The sequence below is a fragment of the Pipistrellus kuhlii genome, unplaced genomic scaffold, assembly GCF_014108245.1.
Source record: "Pipistrellus kuhlii isolate mPipKuh1 unplaced genomic scaffold, mPipKuh1.p scaffold_m20_p_2, whole genome shotgun sequence".
Taxonomy (NCBI): domain Eukaryota; kingdom Metazoa; phylum Chordata; class Mammalia; order Chiroptera; family Vespertilionidae; genus Pipistrellus; species Pipistrellus kuhlii.
This window is the reverse complement of record NW_023425515.1, coordinates 124,941,003-124,957,658: the sequence shown is the minus strand read 5'-3', so window position 1 is coordinate 124,957,658 and position 16,656 is coordinate 124,941,003. Positions and strand designations below refer to the sequence as shown.

The 16,656-nt window shown below is 40.8% G+C and overlaps 1 pseudogene; it reads right to left on the bottom strand.

The window, feature by feature from the left end:
- Positions 1-638: 638 nt before the first annotated feature.
- LOC118724971 lies at positions 639-769 on the bottom strand (annotated as a pseudogene).
- Positions 770-16,656: the final 15,887 nt, after the last annotated feature.

Sequence of the window (16,656 nt, the reverse complement as noted above, 5' to 3'; positions counted from 1 at the left end):
CTGGCTCTAGAAGAGAACACTCAGAACCATTGTGCTTCCATTTTGTTTCCATCTTCACCATCAAGAGACTTCACTCTGGAAAGAGGAGAGGCTGCTGGCTGAGAGAAACAAAGGTCCCATATGGAGACATAATGAGAGCTTGCTCTGCTTGTCATCCCAGGGTGGAGTCTCCGATGCCCCAGGAGAATACTTCCCAGAGGCCCCAGAGGCTTACAGATGATGGAGGACCATCCTTGGGCATTTTTTAGTAACCATGGCGACAGGCACAGAAGGGCCTAAGCTATCCTGCGTGGGCTCTTATTTTGTTTCGTTTTGTTTTAATAGAGTCTACTACTCTGGTAAATAAGAATATTATATTTAAGGAATATTGTGACTTCAGCAAAACATCCTTCTTTTTCAAGAGGGAAGGAAAGTTGGTAAGATTAACTTACTAACAGGCCAAGTACTTTATAGCACGCTCCTGGAAAATTTAAGATTTTCGGTATGATTACTAAGAAAATAATTCAGCAGTTACATGGAAACAACCTAAATTTAATAAAATCACTACATGCTGGGTGTTTTTATAATTGATTTTGAAAGAGAGAGAGAGAAACATTGATTTGTTGTTCCACTTTTTTTTTTTTTTTTTTTTAACTCGGTCTCTATAGAGACTGTTAAAAATTAAGAAAGCCAACTATATTTCAAGTTGTCATGCTGGGTATTGGAAAAAGTTTTCAATTAGCAATAATCATGACTCCGATAAACCTCATTGGTTGTGATATTTATGCATTCCTTGTTTGCCTCCTGTAAGAGCCCTGACTAGAGACCAAACCCGCAACATTGGCATATGGGGACGAAGCCCCAACCAACTAAGCTACCTGGCCAGGCCTCTTTTTTTGTTTTGTTTTGTTTTGTTTTAATAGAGGGTACTACTCTGATATATAAAAATATTTAAGGCGAATTCTGATATCAGCAAAACATTTCACAAAATCATATAGAATTCTCTATCTTTCAAACCTAAAGATTTGATGATGCTTCAAAAGTGCCTTTTGTTTTCTTTCATCGCTTCATTCTTGGCAAACTTTTATTACTTCAGAAACATATTGTAAATTAATTCTAATTAAACTGCTATTCAAAATAACTGTAGAAACGGACGTTGATCAATGTCAATGTTACGTTAAGTTAATGCTATTACATATGAGCAACACATGTAACTAACCACTTTCTAAAATTTACCTTAAATCATAGGTCATACTTTATTTTTAAAATGTACCTTTTTTAAAAATATATATATATATATTTTATTGATTTTGTACAGAGAGGAAGGGAGAGAGATAGAGAGTTAGAAACATCGACGAGAGAGAGTCATCGATCAGCTGCCTCTTGCACATCCCCTACTGGGGATATGCCCGCAACCAAGGTACATGCCCTTGACTGGAATCGAACCCGGGACCTTTCAGTCCCCAAGCCAACGCTCTATCCATTGAGCCAAACCGGTTTCGGCTAAAATGTACCTTTAATGTCTCTCCCCCCACCCCATTGACCTCCTCTACCCATTCCTGCCCCCTCCCCAGACCTTCACTGAACTATTGTCTGTGTTCATGGCTATACATATATGCATATAAATTTTTTGGTTAATCTCTTCCTGCCCTCCCTATCCTGCTTCCTCTGAAATACATCAGTCTGTTGCATGCTTCAATGTCTCTGGATCTATTTTGTTCATCTGTTTATCTTGTTCATTAGATTCCACATATAAGTGAGATCATGTGATACATGTCTTTCTCTGACTGGCTTATTTCACTTAGCATAATACTTTCCAGGTCTCAAAAAGTAATATTTTTTATAGCTGCATAGTATTCCTTTCTATAAATGTACCACAGCTTTTTTTTATCTACTCATCAACTGATGAGCACTTGGGCTGTTTCAGGTCTTAGCTATTGTAAATAAGATGTTATAAACACAGGGGTGCATATATTCTTTCTGATTGGTATTTCAGAATTCTTAGGATATATTCATAGAATTGGAATCACTGGGTCAAATGGAAGTTCCATTTTTAATTTTTTGAGGAAACTCCACATTGTTTTCCATAGTGACTATATCAGTCTGCATTCCTACCAGCATATTAGGGTTTCTTTTTCTCCATGTCTTGGACAGCACTTATTGTTTATTGGTTTATTGATGATAGCCATTCTGGTAGGTATGAGGTGGTACTTCATTGTAGTTTTAATTTGCATCTCTCTGAAAATTAGTGACATTGAGCATGTCTCTAGGCCTTCTGTATGTCCTCTGTGGATAAGTGTCTATTCAGGTCTTCTGGCTATTTTTAAATTAGATTGTCTTCCTTTTGTTGAGTTGTATGAGTACTTTATATATTTTGGAAAGTAACCCCTTATCACATGTATCATTGTTCTCCCATGCTGTGAGTTCCCTTTTTATTTTGATGCTGGATTCCTTTGCTATGCAGAGCTTTTTAGTTTGATGTAGTTCCATTTGTTTACTTTTTCCTTTGTTTCTCTTGCCCTTTGTTTCTCTGTGAAAATTTTGATATGTGAGATGTCTGATATTTTGCTGCCTACGTTTTATTCTAGGATTTTTATGGTTTCACAACTTACATGCCTTTTACACATTTTGAATTTATTCTTGTGTATGGTATAAGTTGGTGTTCCAGTTTCATTTTTTTGCAGGTACCTGCCCAATTTTTCCAACACCATTTATTGAAGAGACTGTCTTTACTCCACTGTATGATCTTATGAAGGCCATACTTTAAATTTTTACCTTATGCCTAATGGGAAAAGAGGATCGGTTGTAGAAATACATTGTCTAAATTCAGTTCTACTTTTTATTGTACCTGGGGCAAATTACTTAACCTATCTGAACTTTATTTTGTTATCTATAAACCGGAGATCATAGCCCTAGACAGTACAGCTAAATGATTAGAGCATAGGTCTGTGCACCAAAGTGTTGTGGGTTCCATTCCTAGTCAAGAGCACAGTTCAAGACTGGTCTTGGTAGTACAAGGGCAGCTAACCAATATGTCTTTTTCTTCAATATTTCTTCTCTCTCTCCCCCTCTTTCTCCCTCCCTCCCTTCCTTCCACTCTCTCTAAAAAAATAATCAATGGAAAAATATTTTTAGGTGAGGATTTTTAAAAAAATGGAGATAATAATATCTATCTCAAAGGTAAGTATTAATTTAAACAATATAGATAAAGCACAAATATTTAAAATCCTTAAGTATCATTGTTAATGCCATTAATGGTGGTAATACTTTCAAATTAACTTCATTTGCAAGCCAATCAAAAACTTTCTGTATGAAAATGGTCTTCTCCATCTGTATTGGGTAAGATTTTTGTTTGCAAGCAAGAGCCCACCTGACTACAAGTGGCTTGGTCAATGTGAGTTTGTTTTCTTCATGTAACAAGGTCAGCGTGCTGGTCTTGAATTGGTCCATAGTTCACCACGTCATGGCTTTGGGTCAGCATTGCCACGGTTCCCTTGGGCTTTCCCTCATGGCCACAGGATAAGCCACTGCAGCTGCTCCAAACAGGAAGGAAACAGGAACAGGCACTCATCAGAGGCCTCTTGCCCATGATCCGGCAGGAAAATCATTCTCAGACATCCTCCCTCCTGTCCTGCAGCCTTTTCCTTAGGTCATCTTGAGGGGCACATGGCGTCCCTGGCCACAGAGAGGCTGTGACTGGAGTACCTGCCATTTTCAGCCACAAGAGTGAGAAAGGGATCTGCAACAAGGAAAAATGTAAACCAGTGTTGGCTACCGTATTTTACCTTTGTTTTTCCTTTTCATGATCAAGCAGATTTATTTTTTTCCAAAGGCTCAGTTCAGATGCCTAAGCCCAAATATAATAACACCCTACATCACTCCACACAAATGTTTATTGTCAGAGCTAAATACATAAATAAATAAATACACCACTCCCATCTCCTAATGCAGAAAGATAGGTAATTTTTAACCAATTTAGAAATTGTTACCCCCCCCCCCCCCCCCCCCAAATTGGGCAGCACTGAGGATTGCTTCTGGCTTGATCACTCACTCTTTTGTCCCCTGTGTTTCACACTTTCTTTCCCAGAAATCCTTCTGATCTCATCTCCCTGATTTCTTCCTCTTCCATTAGCTGGATCAAATATCTTTCAAAATATCACCTTCCTCTTTAGCAATGCAACAGGAACAGAATGACATAAGGGATTGAGTGTGTGTATGTGTGTGTGCATGCCATGTACAGAATTTGGGCAGAGAAACTAGGTTTGCCTTTGAACTTCACCCTCTTAACCTTCAAACATAAAATTAAAAAATCCATCCACAGCTTTCTGATTATCCCCAGGCTTGGGTCTCTCCATCCTCCCCCACACCTGTCACTCCCTGGCCGATGCACTCCCTGCTCCTCACCCCCTCAAAAAAAAAAAAAAAAAAAAAAAAAAAAAAAAAAAAAGTCAGGATTCTGAAAAGATCTCCATCTGCTGAAGAAGAAAAAGAGAAATGATCAGAACTGGAAGCCCCCTCCTTCTCCACAGCACCCCGAGGAGCAGGTTATGGCGGAAACCTCTTTTGCTGTCTGCCTTTCACAGAGGCATTTTGTTCCTTCTCCCTCATGGTAGGACTCGCCTAACCAGCTGCCCTGGGCCAGTTTTGTTCCAGAAAGATAACAAAGACTTCCAAACACAGAGCAGAGCCTCACTCACAGCCAGCATGGGCCAGTAAAATGGAGTTGAGTTGAAGAAGTCAATGCTTGTGCACCACTGAAGAAATAGAATCAAAACTGTTCTACGCTGGGCAAAAGCAATATAAAATAAAGTTCTGGTGTGATGAATGGTGGGTCCCTCAGCGTCAGATAAGGACTTTGAGGCTTGTCAGGCACATCAGAGAAAGCCCACATTGTGCAGGGTAGGGAGCTCCAAACTAGCAGCAGAGCAACCAACCTCCAAGAAGATGGGGGACTTCCAGAACCTGTAGGCTTTATTCTGAGTGACGGGGTCCTCAGTCTTCACACATATGAAATATCTAACAGAGAAGTAAGGTGGACAGGTTACCTGAATTACTCTCTAGGGCAGAAGTGTTGATAAACTGGTTGGGAATATATTATCAGAAGAGAACAGCACTTAAATTTACGGGACCAAAGCGCCTGCTAACGCTAGCTACAGTAGAGAGGGTAATGACTGTTTCTGGCATCCTACTTTCTGAGTTCAAATCCTCCTGGTGTGATGTTGGATGAAGTCCTTGCCTGCTCTGTGAGAATTGGGTGCAGTAGATGACCTATGGGCATGCACAGAACCTGCCCATATTAACTGTGGGAGTCAGCTCCTGTTACTGAGCTCCTCCCACCTTGATTCAGATAACACTGCAACTTTTCACGAGGGCCAGAGGCTATAAAGAAGCCTATTTAAGGAGAGCCAGATACCATTTTCAGGAAAAGTCACCTGATCATGTGTGGATTGCATAATAAATAGGTGGTCCTCAGAACTCAATTTGAGAAATGCCGATAAAGTTTTCCATTAGGAGATAATCCTATTAAAATTTAAAAATTTTGGCTAAAAGGGGATTTGTAATGTTCTGTGGAAAGTCTCAAGTGTCTCTGATAACACCGAATAAATGTAATAACAATGACTCCTTGCATTTATGAGCTGCTTCTTAGCTATCAAGTGCTCACACATGTGTTGTTTTATTTCATGTCCCCGGGATTATCAGTAAATCAGTCCTACCTGCTGGAGATGGCCACCAGTCTACAGTAACAGACGTTTCTGGCTGTGGGTCTTGGTTCCTTAGAGGGTTGGCTTGGAAAGTTAACTTTGTTATTGTTATTTTTATTGTGGTGATTCCGTAGGCAGCTGCCATTCTCCAACAACCGCCTTTGTCTCTCATGGATCAGGGCACACCCACAACATATTACAATTTCTATATTATAAAATAATATAAATGCCCTGAAACAGAGGCTTTTAAACATTTTTGTCATAGATCTTCTAACTGTGGCTTGTCAAGTACCTGCATCAGAAACATTTTTATGTAAAAATGCAAACATGCAGAGATCAAAATTCCATCTTGGCATAGTAAATCCACATTTCTGGGCATGAGGACTATAAATCCATGGTTTAAACAAGCACCCGAGACAACCCTTAGACACACTCCTCACAATTAAGCACAATTGTTTTAATGTCTCGAGAACTCACTAAAAAGTTAAATTCTGCCCAGCTGCTTGTTGGGCAAATATATATAAAATGCAGGCATGTTATGAGGGCTCAGATGTGTGGAGCAGTCACTAACCCAGCAAAAATCACACCTAATCAGCCCTGGGGAACCCAGGGCCAGGGAGAGAGTGAGGCACTCACGTGGCAAAAAAATTTAAGGGGGAGCCAGAAGTCTCAGTAATCAAGATAAATAATACTTTTAAATTTTTTAAAATTGATTTTACAGAGAGGAAGGCAGAGGTGTGTGTGTGTGTGTGTGTGTGAGAGAGAGAGAGAGAGAGAGAGAGAGAGAGAGAGAGAGAGAGAGAGAGAGAGAGAGAGAGAGAGAGAGAGAGAGAGAGAGATAAACATTGATGTGAGAGAGAAATATCAGTGGGTTGTCTCCCACACTGAGAATCAAACCTGCCATCTTTTTAAAAATATATATATTTTATTGACTTTTACAGGAGAAGGATAGAGAGTTAGAAACATGGATGAGAGAGAAACATCAATCAGCTGCCTCCTGCACCCGCAACCAAGGTACATGCCCTTGACTGGAATCGAACCTGGGACCTTCAGTCCTTAGGAAACAAACCTGCCACCTTTTAATGTACAGGGTGGCACTTCAACCAACTGAGCCACACTTGCCAGGGCAAGATAAGTAATATCTTAAATAAAAACTTTTTAAATGAAATTTAATGCAAAAAAAAAAAATCCAAGATGAACAAAGTATCAAAATTTTAAATAAAGACAGAATCAGTATTACTCCATTTTTCTTTTTTCCTCAGGCTCAGATATGGCTGAGCATGGAGCTGAGGATGGCTCTTTGCTGTCTGGGTCAGCACACTGGCTAGATGGTCCTCGTCCTGCCTTTTAGTATATCTAAAGGTGGAGCCTGGGACAAGGGGAGTGCCAACTTCTCCTCATGCTGTGGTTAAGAGGGTTTGAGGTCAGAAATCCAATTTCATTAACTTGGACTCATTGTTTTTTTTCCTTTGAAGATAAAAGTTGATGGAGTTCTGTGGTCCTGAACCAAACGGAATTTTATTCCAGTGACAAAATTAATTTTCCTAAGACATATAGGCTCATAAGAAGCCTTACTGGCTGCTGACGTTCAATTGAAGGGACTCGGCAGCCATTTGGATGGCCAAATAGGCCTCTCTGTGGGGTGTCCCTCTGCCTCAGATGCTGCTTTCTGATAGAGTCTTCTGGGAGTGTAAAATTTAAATCCTTCCTAAACATCAATGATTGGCATAATTGATGTAATTATAGGTATCTAAAAGGCAGAAAATGCCTATGTAACAGCTGCCAATAGATGGTTTCAGGAAACATGCAGTCACTTGTGGAGAGCCAGGCTCGAGTATAAATGCTGGGGTAATATTACTTCCAGATGGACCAACTTGAATCAGAGATGGCACAGAGATAGAAAGAAAAGAGCTCGCTCCACTGGGACTGAGCCACGCAGGAACCCAGGGCAGGAAGTGTGGGGAGGAGGGTCTCCCCTGACTGTTTGCTGATAGGGTGCAGGTCAGAGAGCCACAGTGAGGTCCATCCAAGGACATGGGGGACTAGAAAGAAATAACTTCAGTTATCTTTCCTCAGGCTTATTGTCAAATGTCCCACAGTTTGTAAGGCCTCCGTTCACCGTAGCAAAATGGAGAAAGTAATTGGCATATTATGAGGACTCAGATGCAAGTCCCCACTTGCAAAGGTCTGTCTTTTTATAAATGGCCATGGAGGAAATGGGAATACCTTGGATTTCTCTACTCCCTAAATCTGTGGGGCTAGGTTTCATTCATAAAATGCTTGTGGGCTTTGGAAAAGTTCTTTAAGCCAGTTTTGTTAGTAATAGGCATTGGAAACTACAACTTTTGAACATTGCCCTTAATACCCTCCCACTGTTAAAGAACAAATGGGTTTGGAAGGGGAAGAGGAATTATTTGGGAGAAGTTGAAACAACTTACACTCATTCCTCCTGCAGATTCCCAAGGCCAAGTACCAGTTAGCCTGCCAAAATGGCAACCAAATGCTAACCTGCTACCGAATTTTCCTCCCCCATTTCCTAAAGGTTTCCACTTCATTAGGTAAAATTACTCCTCTTCCCTTTTTTCTCTCTCCCTCTCTTCAGCAAAACTTCTATACTTGAATGGCTTTATTGAACTTAACTAGCATCTTTCTTTTAAAATGTAAATATGTCGCCCTAGTTGGTTTGATTTAGTGAATAGAGCATCAACCTGTGGACTGAGGGGTCCCGGGTTCGATTCCGGTCAAGGGCACATGCCCAGGTTGCAGGCTTGATCCCCAGAGGGGTTTGTGCAGGGGCAAGAAACAACATTGATGTTTCTAGCTTTCCCTTTCCCTTCCTCTCTGAAATCAATAAAAATATATTTTAAAAATGTAGATATGTCTAATAGTCAAGAACCTGAGGATCATTTAATTAAAAAGCTTCAAGCCTATTTGTGTTCTTCTAACACCTCTCTAACAGTGGTCCTAAAGGAAAGACACTGGGTTTCATTTTGTCTTGAGGAGACAGGAGTTTTATTTACAACTTTTATCCTAATAGTTAATGTGGGAGAATGGACTGCTTTCCAGGGCTACGTGAAGGGAGATTTGGTAGGATCCATCCAGAGAAAGGGTCAAAAGGCCTCTAAAGTGTTTTTTGCTTTTTTTAATTTAAAAAGTTTAAAATTTTACACTGTTTTTCAGCAAACACTTTTCATCCAGCAGTCACCATAGAAGAATGACAGAATGACATCCTTGGACTGACCCACTGCACGCATTCCCTTGATTATGAAACACCAGCATTTCCTGTTTAGATAATTTACCATTTTAAACATTGACAACACATTTGCATTTAAAACAAATACCAGTGGGTCAAGGCCGCAGTCCTCCAACTGTCCTGTTACTGAAATCTGTGATGGTCTCTCTTCCACAGCAGAGTCTCCTTTTATGTCAGTGGAGATGAGAATGGGAGGAAGGCCATCATCATGAGGACGGTTCATTGCTCTCCTAACAGGACTTCCAACCTGAGCTGTAGCCCCAGAGAAACAGAGAAATGTCTGTCTCTGCTGGTAGAGGACTGGTAGCTACTGGCTTGACTGGGCTATGGGACAACGCCAGGGTTCCTGCAGAGGCAGCTCGGTTCGGTTCCTCGTTCATTTGGATGCATCAGCAACTTCTCCATTAGGCAAGATCCCATCAGCCAAGCAAACTCACCTCTGCTCTCTGGGCTGAGCCACTTCTGCTCCAGGCGCTTTAACACTCCCACAGGTACCAGCACAGTGGGAGGTGCAGAGTTCAGTGACTCTATGATCATACCCTAAAACAGCATTTTTTTTTTTTTTTAAAGAGGAACTGTTCAGGTTGTGCGTTTATGTGTGGATTTTCTTTGAGCACCTCTGTCTAAAGGAGAGATTAGACTCACGTAGGGGTGTCGAACTCAATCAGAGAAGGGGCCAAAATCTAAAATCCAGCCTAAATTGCGGGCCGAATGGTTTACTGAACAGTCATAAACTGTCATTGTGATGGAAACGCAGCGGAGTGCAGTGATGACAGCGCGGTGCGGGCCACATTGCAAGGCCTGGTGGGACGGATTTGGCCCGCGGGCCTTGTGTTTGACACGTGTGAGAGAATCTTGGACTTTATGATGACTAGATAAGGACTCTCTCTCTTCTATCTAAAGCAGCCTTATGTTCAGCCCAAAATATATTTTGCCATTTGGTACAAGAGTATTCCACCAGTAGAATATAGGGAAAAAATAAATAAATAAAGCATCTAATGACATTATGATGTCCTAACTTTCTGGCCACTTCTAATTGTTGTTCTCTGGTGAAGATGAACTGGTCATTGCTAGCCTTCAAGTCTCTGTGATTGCAAGACCAAATGAATGGGTTTATCAGCTCCAGGCATCTCATCCCAGAATCAGGAAGGGAGGAGTTTCTCCTCTTGCCTTTTCTCTCCCTCTCTTCAGCAGAACAGCTCAACTGCCTAAGCAGATGACCAAATATAATAGAATGCCAATCTCCCTTCTTAAGAGCAACCCCGCCCCCCCACTCTGGGAGGAGCCCCAGAACTTGACCACCACTTCCCTTCAGAATGGGGTGAGGGTGTGCTGCTCCCGCAAGGATATTTCAGGGCCCTGTCTTCCATCCTTTCCCAGTGGTCTGCTCATTTGGATTTGGGCAAAGGTGGGATTAGAGAGTGGAATTGATTATAGTAGGGTCAATTTTGCTCTGGATTGGAGTAGGGGTTTTGTCTGGCCCCTGATATTGGGCACTCTCTTTAGAGTGTGGTATGCTTAACCACTGATGTTTATATCTCTAGTGCCAAAATTAAGACTAGAGGGGGAAAAAGTTGTTACATTAAATAGAAAGAAACCAAACTGTTTTAAGTAAGGATATTGTAGATGGTGGGGGAGGAGGGTTAGATGTTCCTTGGTCCTTGAGCTTATACCCTGAGGCCAAAGAATGTGAGAGGAAGTGCGAGAGCTTCCAGACCACAGGAGCAAATGTAAAAGAAAGATGGGCCAGTGAGGAATATGCTCAGCCAATCAGTGGGTAAGTACTCAGTGACTGTCCAGAAGTAGGCACAGTGACACAGAAGCAGCCAACGTAATGCCTGACTCATGACGGGAGAGGTAAGGGGGCATGCAAAATTCCATCGTAAAAGGGAATTAGAAGGATAAAATCTGGAGGAAAAAATTCAAGAATTTGGTATTGGGAGAAAGTCAAGACACAGGAAAACCAAGCGAACACATTATCAGTATTAATACCTACATGGTCTTGATGCTAAATTAGGCAACCACCAGAGTCTTGGATTTTTAATAACATTTCTTCTAGAACTCCCATTGTTGTGCCTGGTAGATTCTGGGACATTTCTAGGTCCCTTATAGTCATATGTTTCTTTGCAATAAAGCCCTTGATTTCAGTTTATTTCAGTGAGTCTGTTTCTTGCAATCACAAAGCTTAACATTAGTCAAGCCAATAACAAGTAATGAGAACATCCTGGTGAGTTCTGATGGAAAAAAGAAAAAAAAGAACAAGACCAAAGACAATTGATCTCCGTCTTCAAGTTCATTTCAGTAGTGTTAAAATCCCTATATGCTTTGTCACCACGTGGAGAGGAGACTATAAAAAATTACTATTTCTGTAATTGCTGTTTTTTAACTCCTGTAGGTAAGCAGAGACTTGGGAGAAGATAATTGTCTCAGAATGATTTGCAGATGTCCCCATTTAGATGCTAATATCTACTTACACTCTTGGGGTGGGCTTAGAGGGTGTGTGTAAAATTTCATTTCAAAGTTTCCTTTAATTTTTAATCTTAGTTCACTTAGACCTGTGGCTAATTTCCCCCCACGTTTTACACCTAACCAGCTCCACGGAGGGAAAGCTGTCACAAGCCTTCAGCTGCAACACCAGGGCCCAGCAATTCCACCTCTAGGAGCTACTCAAGAAAAACGCTCACCTGGTTAAGCAGAGACACATAGGAAAATGCATTATTACAATAAAAATGGAAAATCTTCTTGGCCAGCATTTCTTTAATTTACTTGAGCAAGATACTTGTACACAGAACACCTATGGTAGTAATAATCTTGAAAGGCACGATTTGGGAAAAGGTCCTGGGCGACACTATTTGAGAAATGCAAAGCACTTTTCCCCCTTGGCAACACCTTTTCCCCACCCCCTCCCCCTCCCCCCTCCCTCCAGGGTTGTTTTGTTTTGTCTTGTTTCTGTTCCAACTTTTGGATTCTTTGGGTGCTCACCCAAAAATTAAATAAAAACTGTTAGCAAATTCCCAAATGTACCTACACCCCTCTTTCAAAAACAGGCTCTGGGCCTACTTCTGCCAAGTGTTGGAACAAAGTATAATGTGTTTGGAGACTACAATCCCACAGGATCCCAGGAACTTCAGATAAATTATTCAAAGTCTCCAGGGATTGGCAAACAAGAGAGATAAAAGGCCCACACTGAGAGTGTGGGAAAGGGGAAGGAAAAAGCAGAGGCTGAGACCGAAGGTCAGGCATTCCAGAAGAGACTGTTTTCACAGGTTTTAGGTGTTTGGGGATGGGGAGGTTAGGTAAGAAAGTGACAATTAACCGCCCATACAAGGGGAGCTAATTGGTCGTTAATCGAGGCCTGGCAGCTCAGCTCTTCTAAAAGCAGCTACACGCACCATACCCTTCAGCCAATCATCACACGATACTGCTGGGCATTCACTGCCCAGAGAGCCATCCAAAGATAAAGTCTTGTCCTTTGCCTACTGCCTTTCAACTGCCTGTTGTGTCAGGAAATTGCACATTTATTATATGTTTAATTACATATTTGTGGGGAAAAATCTAAGGAACCAATAGGCTAAGTAAATGATGATACTTCGTTTGTTTCTCCTCTTAAAGGTAAACACACACACACACACACACACACACACACACACACACACACACGAACCCAACCCTCAAATGGAATATCATTTGAATGTCTTTTGTGTGATGCAAAGCAAGTTTGTGTACTAGTGCACAAATGAGTTGCAACTTTGTCTTTAAATAAAAAGGTCTGCAGGGTACAAGAAGGCCCTACATGCAGCTTCTTGCCCTGACTTGACTCAGGCCTGGCTTGTTTGGCAGGTCTCCATAAACCAATTGCTCTGAATTGAAACTGTCAGAAGAAAATAAAATGGGCTAAATTTATCATCACCTGTACCCACTGACACACACACACGGAGGTGCATTGCTAACTAAGACACAAACCAAAACGCAGCAGCCTGGTCAAACAGCCTCCTGGGAAATGCCGTTTGGTGATATGAGCCTTTTTCTTCTTCTTCTTTTTAACATCGAGAAGGAAAACAACACATGCAGGAAACCATAAAACCCTTCAAGTTAACTGTAGCTAACGGCCACTCTCATTAGGATGCAATGGGTAGGTGGTAGCCCTCCCTAGAAAGACTGAATGTGCTCCTCTGATTAATTTCAAATTTTCTCATGTGCTGGGATCTCTGACTCTTGAACAAGCAGAGGTTCCACTCACTTCCAAAACTAGTGCCTGAGTCCACCTCTTATATTAGAATACATATGTATATGTATATTTGCACATTTCAACCAAGTTATAATCACTTATACATAAGGGGATCCTTGGGAAATTGATAGGAAGTGGGAGGGCTGACGGAAGTGAGGACTGGCAATCCTGGCCTATGGGCCTAAGGCTTTGCTTAAATCAGTCTCTCTTTGGGAAGTGAAGACATCTATTTTTGCAAATCCCTACTAGGGCTCAACAGAATGGGCCCCAGTGCCTTTTCTCTCATGTCTGACCTTGTGACCTCAGAGCAGTGACTGAACTGGGCAGCGGCAGTGGGCAGTGATTCTCTCCCTTCAGCGAGCATTGGAAATACATGGGGAAGAGCTTTTTAGGGCCCCGCCCCCAGAGTCTGAGTCTTTATAATCTTTGCTGCTAACAAGAATCTCTAGGTAACCGATGCAAGAGCTCACGTTCCAGACTGGGAGCCACAGATTCCAGGGACTTATTGTTCAGAACTGAGTAGCTTCTATGTTGCTTCCACTCTGCCAGGCTTGTACACGTGTATTACCTTTTTGCAACAATCTGTGAGGTAAGGAACCAGAATTTCAAGAGCCCATACAGTAGGCCAGGTATTCTCCATATGTGAGTCTCACTACAGCTTTACATGTTAGAAAGCATTCTTTCCATTTAACATTTTAGAACACGGAGGCTTAAAGAGGCTAAGAAATTTTACCAACTTCCTTCACAGCTAGATGGCCTAGGAGACACTTTCCAACTAGGAAAGATAATACCACAGCTAAGATAACACAGGCAGCATAATATGCAAAAGTTATTTTGGAAGCTCTTAAGGTGCCTTTGAAACAATAAAGTCAACAAATAAGAACTGAACATTCATTATATGCAAGGCAAATTTGGGGAAATAAGATATTTAAGGCGTAGTTCCTGTCCTCTTAACAATTCTAGTCTCATGAGAGAGACCAGCTTGGCTATATTAGAATTTGGAGAGCTGTGTGCAGGGCTTTAAATGGCAGGCAGCATGTGAATTTTGTGCAAAGGGGAATTTAGTAGATTTTTAGCAGTCTGACTCTATCCAGATGCCTGGAGATGCTTCTCTCCCCGCCCAGAACCTCTCCACTTTAGCTTTCAAATGATAGCCAGAGTAGAGATCCAGAAATGTATATGGAGATAATTTTTCAGAGTGAATTAGAGGGGTAGGGGTCAACAAACATTAATATGGGTTCGGAAAGTATTGTGTAGGCCTTAAAGGAGAAAAAAAGGGCCTACTGTTAATGCCACCACAGAAAAACCATGAATAACAACATTCACCTTAAGTCGTCCAAATGGATAAAATAGATTTGAATTCCTAGCAGATTCTTAATTTTATTTATTTTTTAAAAAAATCTAGATCTTTCCAAATGCCTCCTTGGGAGCCTTAAATTATTTTAAATTTATGATTAAACATTCTGACCCATAGCATTACCCAAACTGTGTTTTCTAATTCATGAGCACTCTATAAACACAGGAAATACAGTACTCACAAATGTTGATGTCCACTTCCCAGCCCCTTGCTTTCTCATTTTCTTCAGAACCCTTTCAGGCCTCTAGTACCCCACCCCCACAGGGAGCACAAATCAAGGAAGCCCTCCACATCCGCTTACATGCTCTATTTTTTTGCTTGGCACTTAAAGATATTCAATTAGGAATTGACAAACCTTGCGTAAGCAACTATTACTGACTCGCATTTCTGACGGTGCCCAGGGCCAGAAGCAATGTCCTTAAAGGGAAAACGGGTTGATATTCTTAAGATAATCTCAAATTTGTTCTTTTCTATTGATCCAAATTACCTGAAAGAAAAAGTCATACTAAACTGTTTGGTTTCTCAGGTTTATTATGCCTTGTACCACCTAACACGTGAGTATCACTTAAGAATGAAAATTGATTCAGAGGAAGAAAAGTACAAAAATGTTTCTTACATTTACTCTGTCACCTCCTAGGACAGACACGCACATTTAAGCATTTATTTTTAAAGCAACATTATCAAAATCATTAAAGAAAATATTTAAAGCATCCACCCTTACATGGAAAGTCAATGGGAAAAAACAAACATAGTTCTTGCAAGAGAACCTTACAAAATAAAATATACTTCATATAGGCTTAATTTATGTCAAGGTTTTTATACCTAGATCTGAAAAAGCTAAACAATCTTACTATCAGTACAATGAACAAAATTAAATTGAAGCACTTTATAGAAGAGTTCTTTCTCCTTTTGCAAAGATCTTTGAAGAGATTTAAGACACCATGTTGTTTTAAGGTCTTTGAAAAACAGCAAGATACTACAATTGCAGAACACAAATACAATTAAAACGAAATATATTAGCAAATAGGCAAAAGAAAAATTTGGAAACTAGTAGCTGTAATGATCTTTAAAAGGTGAAATTATATTGAACCATGACAATTCTATTATTTTGGAGGGGGTTATTATTGCTTTTCTTTGAAAAAAAAAAAAACCCAAAAAAACCAATTGCTTATTTTGGACCACATGCTCCAAAAATGTCTTCTAGCTGGGCAGCCAGGATACACACTCCCTTACCTATACACAGTCCCGGATGACTAAAGGCTTATTTCCAAAGACTCCTTTTTAACCCCTCCTCTCCAGTGCTGAAAAATTATAAGAAATATAAAGCACACGTTTTTAATTAACAAGCATTTGGAAAATGAAAAGGGGTTTTGTGAATGGCAATTGTTAACCCCCAAAATAAATAATAGTGCTACTTAGTAAGTTGCAGGTTCCAAACCAAATACTAATGAGCCTCAGGAAATCCAAGGCATGCATATCTCAATAATACTGGTGGGCCTGAGGCTTCTAAGAAGTGTAAATCTCCACTAGCTCAGTGTGTGCTGCACAGATTCGGAGGGGGAGAGCTCTCCTCCTTGCCCTCAGGGAGCCAGCTTCTCCTGGGTCATCCTTATTGTTGCATTTCACCTACATTAATAACCATGTTGGGCATGGCACAAAAATGGAGACTTTAGCACCACAAGATCCTTCCTGCTTTTGAGGAAAAAATAAATTATTCAACTTTCACATTTCTTAATTGGTAATAGCTTTCTCCTCTAATTTAACAGGCTTATTTGTTCTAAATCTGTGGCAAATAATTCTAGCCCTGCTAAGTGGTGACCATGGGCAAGTCAAGGAGAAAGCAGCTTTAGGAATATAGAAGTTAAAGAAAAGATCAGCCAGCCAGCTTTATCTTCAAAGAATTGTCCACGTTGCCCCTCCCCCCACCCCTTTAAAAATTTCAAGACAAAGGGCGACTTTAAAAAATGTGGTAAACTCAGAAAATTCCTAGAAAGCGTGTAGAAGAGTTGACACATATTCAGCCGATGCCATCATTTCAGGGTCAAGGCCTGCCACATTCGGCCGAGAGGAACTAAATATTTATTCCTCAGCAAGATGGCATTTAATAGTCTCCTCTCTCTGAGAGCTCACTGGTTTC